Genomic DNA, 8,076 nt, shown 5'->3' with positions numbered 1-8,076 from the left:
CGCTCCTTTGTGGCGGCTCCGGGCTCTGGTATGCTGCTGGGTATTAGATGGGGCCAGGAGCTCTGCAGTCTCCTGCCCTCTGGATTTAGCTGCCAGAACTTCTGTACCTGTGCAACCATGGACTCCGGTGTCCGATTTCTAACGCTCAGCTCTGGGGTGAGCTTGGTTACAGCTCCACCCCCCAGGTTCTCCTCGACTTCTCTACTCTTCCTTCACGCGCTCCTTCAGACTGACTAACCCCACCTCCAGGCCAGAACTTATAGGGAAGCTCCCCTAAAACCAGGTCCCACTCCTTGCTTCTAGGCATGACATCACCCCGTGAGTGAGGCATTGCACTGTGGCAACCGGACTCCTGGGGTGTCACATTTGCACCTGCTGTGCAGAGACCATGCAGCACAAACTGATTGATGAAATAGAAAGCTGATGACTCCCTGTTTCTCTATTGTATTCATAAGTTTCTGCATCCTGAAGATGCAGATTCAGTTGAAACTAAGACTTCAGTTGGAAGGTGTGGCTGCAAAATATGGAAAGCGGCTAATTCCAGGCTTTAGACTGTCTCGGTCCATGAGTTGGACAGGAACAGCCAAAGCATCAAATGTGGTCTGAGGGCAGCAGTTTGCCCAGGCCTGCTTTAATGCTTAGACATTAGTGATGAGCAAACGTGCTCGCTAATACTCATTACTGGCCTGAGTATCACTGTAATCTGTGCGCTCAGCAGGCACCGAGCATTTCTGGGATTATTCGGTGGTAGCTCTGCTCTCCGCCCTGCAATTTTTGCGCTCTTTAGAGCACCAATGAACATGCAGAGATTGTCATCTTTGTTGTGGTATTACAGTAATTGGCTGGCCGCACAGCGTCATCAGGTCTAAAAGAGACCCGACGCTGCCCTGCTCGGCGCATTCAGCTCTGGACTCAGATAGTGTAGGGATAGCTGCTGCTGAGATAGGGTCAGATTTGTTCTTTTATTAGTTAGTGTGCGTCTACCATTGTTCAATCCACAAATCCAGCTAAACCAACATCCTTTTTAGGGCTAATTTGGGGGTATATAGATTGCAGTGCTAGGTAGGCAGAGGAGTCTATGTGCGCATATCCACATCAGTGGAAGGCATGTAGGCACTGTATGTGAGTATATAGATCTCACCGCATACATCAAAAGGGTCCATTACTGTCTGCTGCAGCATATTTTATATATACCTAGTTGCAGGTATCTATGGCTAGGGTTAAATTTTTTGGCACCTGAATCCTGTTAATTTTATTACAAAGTAATGCAGAGCCCCCTCTTTTTCTACATTTACTTGCTTGGTCACACTGTAGACTACAGCCAGGTCATTTTAATACAACAGCGTGAAAATCTAGCAATTTAAAACTTCTTTTTTTGACCCAGGCATCAGATCTGAGTGCGCAGAAAATTCTGGCCTTTTTTTTTGGTACTGTAGTATTTTTTAGAGTGTCTTAGCAAAATGGTGTCCAAAAATGTTGTGACCAAAAAATATTTAGCTACAGTTCTATTTATCACTGTTTTGTGCGTCACACATCACATATCATTACGCTAAATATTTTGCAGTTTTAGTACTCCAACAATTTTTTTTGTGTCAGTCTACTTATTGACACTATTTTGGTGGGCCCCAAAGAAATCCAGGCCACATATTTAACAGTTCTCTATCTCCGTCAGACGCCAGATCTATCTGTGGTCTACAAATTGTAACATTTCCAGCCTATATTCCACTGTTTTGGCTGTCTGTTACCTTAGGTGTGTACAGTATTTTGAGAATTTTTTTTTTTTTAAATCCAGGCCACATATTCAACAGTCTGCTATCTTCGGCAGACGCCTGGTCTATCTGTGCTCTACAAATAGTTTCTTTTCAGGCCAACATTCCACTTTTTTGGCTGTCTGCTGTCCTCAGTCTATACAGTACTTTGGGTTAAAAAAAAGTAAATCCAGGCCACATATTGAACAGTTATCTCCGTCAGATGCCTGGTGTATCTGTGCTCTACAAATAGTGGCTTTTCAAGCCGACATTCTACTTTTTTTGCTGGCTGCTACCCTAGGTGTATACACTATTTTGGGGTAAAAAATAAAAAACTCCAGGCCACGTATTGAACAATCTGGTATCTCCGTCAGACGCCTGCTGTATCTGTGCTCTACAAAGTTGCTTTTCAGGCCTACATTCCACTTTTTTTGCTGTCTGCTACCCTAGGTCTATACACTACAGGGTGGGCCATTTATATAGATACCAATACATGAGGAGATGAATGAAAGCAGCACTCACCCGTGATCTTCAATGATAATAATAGATTTATATAGATACACCTAACTAAAATTGGAAGTTAGTGATATCAACTTCCTGTTTGTGGCACATTAGTATATGGGAGGGAGAAAACTTTTCAAGATGGGTTGTGACCATGGCGGCATTTTTGAAATCAGCCATTTTGGACCCAACTTTAATTTTTTCAATGGGAAGAGGGTCATGTGACATCAAACTTATTGAGAATTTCACAAGAAAAACAATGGTGTGCTTGGTTTTAAGGTAACTTTATTCTTTCATGAGTTATTTACAAGTTTATGACCACTTATAAAATGTGTTCAAAGTGCTGCCCATTGTGCTGGATTGTCAATCCAACCCTCTTCATTTAGGAATGCTCGGACCCAACACCCATAATGTGCATAACTGAACAGTTTCCTAGAAAGTGGATTGGTCATCGTGGGCCAGTTGAATGGCCACCAAGGTCTCCAGATCTGACCCCCTTAGACTTATCTTTGGGGTCATCTGAAGGCAATTGTCTATCCTGTGAAGATACGAGATGTGCAGCATCTGAAATAGCGGATACTGGAAGCCTGTGCTAGAATTTCTTCTGCGGTGTTGCTATCAGTGTGTCAATCAAGAGTGGGAAAAGAAGGTTGCTTTGACAATCCAACACAATGGGCAGCACTTTGAACACATTTTATAAGTGGTCATAAACTTGTAAATAACTCTTGAAAGAATAAAGTTACCTTAAAACCAAGCACACCAGTTTTTCTTGGGAAATTCTCAATAAGTTTGATGTGTTACATGACCCTCTTCCCATTGAAAAAAAAAGTTGTATCCAAAATAGCTGACTTCAAAATGGCCACCATGGTCACCACCCATCTTGAAAAGTTTTCCCCCTCCCATATACTAATGTGCCACAAACAGGCAGTTGATATCACCAATCATTCCCATTTTATTTAGGTTTATCCATATAAATGGCCCACCCTGTAGTTTCACAACTGCAAGTCACAGACAAGCTGCACAAATGTTTTCAATTGCATGACTTGTCAGACCCCATCCTTAATGGAGTTCAGGTTTTTGATTCAGCCCCATTGATGTAAGTGTAGAAAAAATCCAGCCCCAAGCCATGTTTGATTTTACAAACATTTGTGATAAATGAGCTTGTTTAAATAATTCACTAAATTCAAGCTGTAATATACTGTAACATGTCACCATTTAAACAATCCAGTTTGTCAAATTTCTTCCTTTTCAGATATTTCACAATCAACTGTAGCATCATAGAAAAGTGAAAGTGTTTAGAAACCACCAAGTAAACTTGCACATACTGCATAAATGCTCTGCTGACTCAATAAGGGCAGAATTCCAAAACTCCTAGATCATTAATATCAGCACAAAACTATGGTGGTTTGGGTTTTCATGGTAGAGAAAATGCATGCAAGCTATAAGCACAAAGCCAAGCGTAGGATTGAGTGGTATAAAGCATGCTTCCATTGGACTCTGAAGAAGTGGAAACATTCTGAGGAGTGACGAATCGCGGTACTCTGATTGAAAAGTCTGGATTTGGTAAATACCAAGAAAATATTAACGGACTACATTTTGCCAAGTTTGTCAGAGGAGGGAACATGTGGTGTGGTTGACTTTCAGGGGTTGGCCTATGGGCCTTAATTTCAGTGAAGGGAAAGTTTAAAGCTTCTGCATACCAAGACATTATGGACAATTCTATGGTTTCTGACTTTGTAGGAAAAGTTTGAGGAAAGCCCTTTTTCCAGCATGACTATGTTCCAGTGTACAGAGCAAGTCCATAAAGGCACAGTGGGAGAACTTAACTGGCATGCACGGAGCCCTGATCTCAACCCAATCCAATACCTTTGGGACAAACTAGAACAGAGATTGCGAGCAAGGCCAATATCAGTGTCTGACATCACAAATGCTCTTGTGGTTGAATGGGCAAAAAGCCAAGCCTTCTCAGGTGAGTGGTAGCTGTTTTAGCTTCAAGGGTGGGACCAACTCCACATTAACCCCTTCACCCCCGGAGCTTTTTCATTTTCGTTTTTCGCTCCCCTCCTTCCCAGAGCCATAACTTTTTTTATTTTTCCATCAATATGGCCATGTGAGGGCTTATTTTTTGCGGGACGAGTTGTACTTTTGAACGATACCATTGGTTTTACCATGCCGTGTAACAGAAAACATGAAAAAAATTCCAAGTGCGATAAAATTGCAAAAAAAGTGCAATCTCACACTTGTTTTTTGTTTGGCTTTTTTTTGCTAGGCTCACCAAATGCTAAAACCTGTCATTATGATTCTCCAGGTCATTACAAGTTCATAGACACCAAACATGTCTAGGTTCTCTTTTATCTAAGGCCTCTTTCACACTTCAGTTATTTGGCGTCAGTCTAAAACCGCCATTTTCCTCAAATAACGGATCCGTCATTTTTTTTGACGGATCCGTTATTTTCCCATAGACTTGCATTAGCGACGGATTGTGACGGATGGTCGTCCGTTCCATCCGCCATGCGACGGATCCGTCGAAATTTGGCGGACGTTTTCTGAAAATAGACGGACATTGTAACGTTTTTTGTCAACGCCGAAATGGCGGATCGCGACGGATCCGTCGCGTCCGCCATTCCATAGAATGGGCGCCTATGGGCGACGGATCCGCCGCAACCGTTTTTTCGGCGGATCCGTCGCCCCAATCCGTTTTTTCAATTGCGCATGCTCCAAAAAGTAGATACTTCTCCCAGACAACCCCCAAGTAACTGATCCGTCAAAAAAACGGATCCGTTAGAACCGTTTTCGCAACAATTGTGACGGATCCGTCAATCCGTCACTATGTCGGTAGTGACTGACGCCAAAAGACTGAAGTGTGAAAGAGGCCTAAGTGGTAAAAAAATTCAAAAGTTTGCTAAAAAAAAAAAAAATGCGCCATTTTCCCCGATACCCGTAGCTTCTCCAATTTTCGTGATCTGGGGTCAGGTGAGGGCTTATTTTTTGCGTGCCGAGCTGGCGTTTTTAATGATACCATTTTGGTGCAGATACGTTCTTTTGATCACCCGTTATTGCATTTTAATGCAATGTTGCGGCGACCAAAAAACGTAATTTTGGCGTTTTGATTTTTTCTCGCTACGCCATTTAGCGATCAGGTTAATCCTTTGCTTTTATTGATAGATCGGGTGATTCTGAACACGGCGATACCAAATATGTGTAGGTTTCATTTTTTTTTTATTGTTTTATTTTGATTGGGGCGAAAGGGGGGTGATTTGAATTTTTATATTTTTTATATTTTTAAACACTTTTTTTAAAATGTTGGCATGCTTCAATAGCCTCCATAGGAGGCAAGAAGCATGCATTACACGATCGCCTCTGCTACATAGAGGTGAAGTACAGATCACCTCTATGTAGCAGAAATGCAGGGTTGCTTTGAACGCGAACCACAGGATGGCGCTCAAAGCAATCGGCCATAAACAACCATAGAGGTCTCAAGGAGACCTCTGGTTGTTATGTTAATGCACTGATGACCCCCGATCATGTGACGGGGGTCAGGGGTTCGAGCCCTCCCGGCCGCGCGGCCGGGAGCGCTAGTTAAATGCCGCTGTCAGCGTTTGACAGCGGCATCTAACTAGTTAATGGGCGCGGGCGGATCGCCATTCCGCTCGCGCTCATTGCGCGCACATGTCAGCTGTACAAAACAGCTGACATGTCGCGGCTTTCAGGTGGGCTCAATGTCGGAGCCCACCTCAAAGCGGGGGTTCTGCCAGCTGACGTACTATTCCGTCAGCTGGCAGAAAGGGGATAATGAAATCTCCACTTGAAGCTGAAACCATGAATACCCAAGGTCCTGCAGTGCCTGCACATGAGGAGGGAGACATAGCAAATAAAAAAAAATACACTACATTTCTAATTGGAGGTTTTTGCTAATATAATTATACCTACTACATACAGGTCCTTCTCAAAAAATTAGCATATAGTGTTAAATTTCATTATTTACCATAATGTAATGATTACAATTAAACTTTCATATATTATAGATTCATTATCCACCAACTGAAATTTGTCAGGTCTTTTATTGTTTTAATACTGATGATTTTGGCATACAACTCCTGATAACCCAAAAAACCTGTCTCAATAAATTAGCATATTTCACCCATCCAATCAAATAAAAGTGTTTTTTAATAACAAACAAAAAAACCAACAAATAATAATGTTCAGTTATGCACTCAATACTTGGTCGGGAATCCTTTGGCAGAAATGACTGCTTCAATGCGGCGTGGCATGGAGGCAATCAGCCTGTGACACTGCTGAGATGTTATGGAGGCCCAGGATGCTTCAATAGCGGCCTTAAGCTCATCCAGAGTGTTGGGTCTTGCGTCTCTCAACTTTCTCTTCACAATATCCCACAGATTCTCTATGGGGTTCAGGTCAGGAGAGTTGGCAGGCCAATTGAGCACAGTAATACCATGGTCAGTAAACCATTTACCAGTGGTTTTGGCACTGTGAGCAGGTGCCAGGTCGTGCTGAAAAATGAAATCTTCATCTCCATAAAGCATTTCAGCCGATGGAAGCATGAAGTGCTCCAAAATCTCCTGATAGCTAGCTGCATTGACCCTGCCCTTGATGAAACACAGTGGACCAACACCAGCAGCTGACATGGCACCCCACAGCATCACTGACTGTGGGTACTTGACACTGGACTTCAGGCATTTTGGCATTTCCTTCTCCCCAGTCTTCCTCCAGACTCTGGCACCTTGATTTCCGAATGACATGCAAAATTTGCTTTCATCAGAAAAAAGTACTTGGGACCACTTAGCAACAGTCCAGTGCTGCTTCTCTGTAGCCCAGGTCAGGCGCCTCTGCCGCTGTTTATGGTTCAAAAGTGGCTTTACCTGGGGAATGCGGCACCTGTAGCCCATTTCCTGCACACGCCTGTGCACGGTGGCTCTGGATGTTTCCACACCAGACTCAGTCCACTGCTTCCTCAGGTTCCCCAAGGTCTGGAATCGGTCCTTCTCCACAATCTTCCTCAGGGTCCGGTCTCCTCTTCTCGTTGTACAGCGTTTTCTGCCACATTGTTTCCTTCCAACAGACTTACCATTGAGGTGCCTTGATACAGCACTCTGGGAACAGCCTATTTGTTGAGAAATTTCTTTCTGGGTCTTACCCTCTTGCTTGAGGGTGTCAATGATGGCCTTCTTGACATCTGTCAGGTCGCTAGTCTTACCCATGATGGGGGTTTTGAGTAATGAACCAGGCAGGGAGTTTATAAAAGCCGTTTAGAGTTAATTAGTTGATTCAGAAGATTAGGGTAATAGGTCGTTTAGAGAACCTTTTCTTGATATGCTAATTTATTGAGACAGGTTTTTTGGGTTATCAGGAGTTGTATGCCAAAATCATCAGTATTAAAACAATAAAAGACCTGACAAATTTCAGTTGGTGGATAATGAATCTATAATATATGAAAGTTTAATTGTAATCATTACATTATGGTAAATAATGAAATTTAACACTATATGCTAATTTTTTGAGAAGGACCTGTATTGGGATAGGATCTTGGAGATGGGCATACCCCTATAAGCGCTCAGTTGAATGCTGCATTCTACCAAAACGAAAGATGCGCTCAATGAAGTCTATGACTTAATTTCAGTCTCTGAGGAGACCACTGCTTGTCTGAGTGCTTCTGCCAACTGTTTTTGTAATTTGTGTGGGTCTCAGCAAAAGAACAACCACTGATCAGGATGTGAACATGCCATACGTCTATGAACGTGCAGTTATTTTGTTATTCATTCCATGTCATCTTGCTGTTTAGGTCACAATTAAGCATTGATAATGTAAC

The sequence above is a fragment of the Ranitomeya imitator genome, chromosome 4 (genome assembly GCF_032444005.1).
Source record: "Ranitomeya imitator isolate aRanImi1 chromosome 4, aRanImi1.pri, whole genome shotgun sequence".
Classification (NCBI taxonomy): Eukaryota; Metazoa; Chordata; class Amphibia; order Anura; family Dendrobatidae; genus Ranitomeya; species Ranitomeya imitator.
This window is presented reverse-complemented; position numbering follows the sequence as displayed.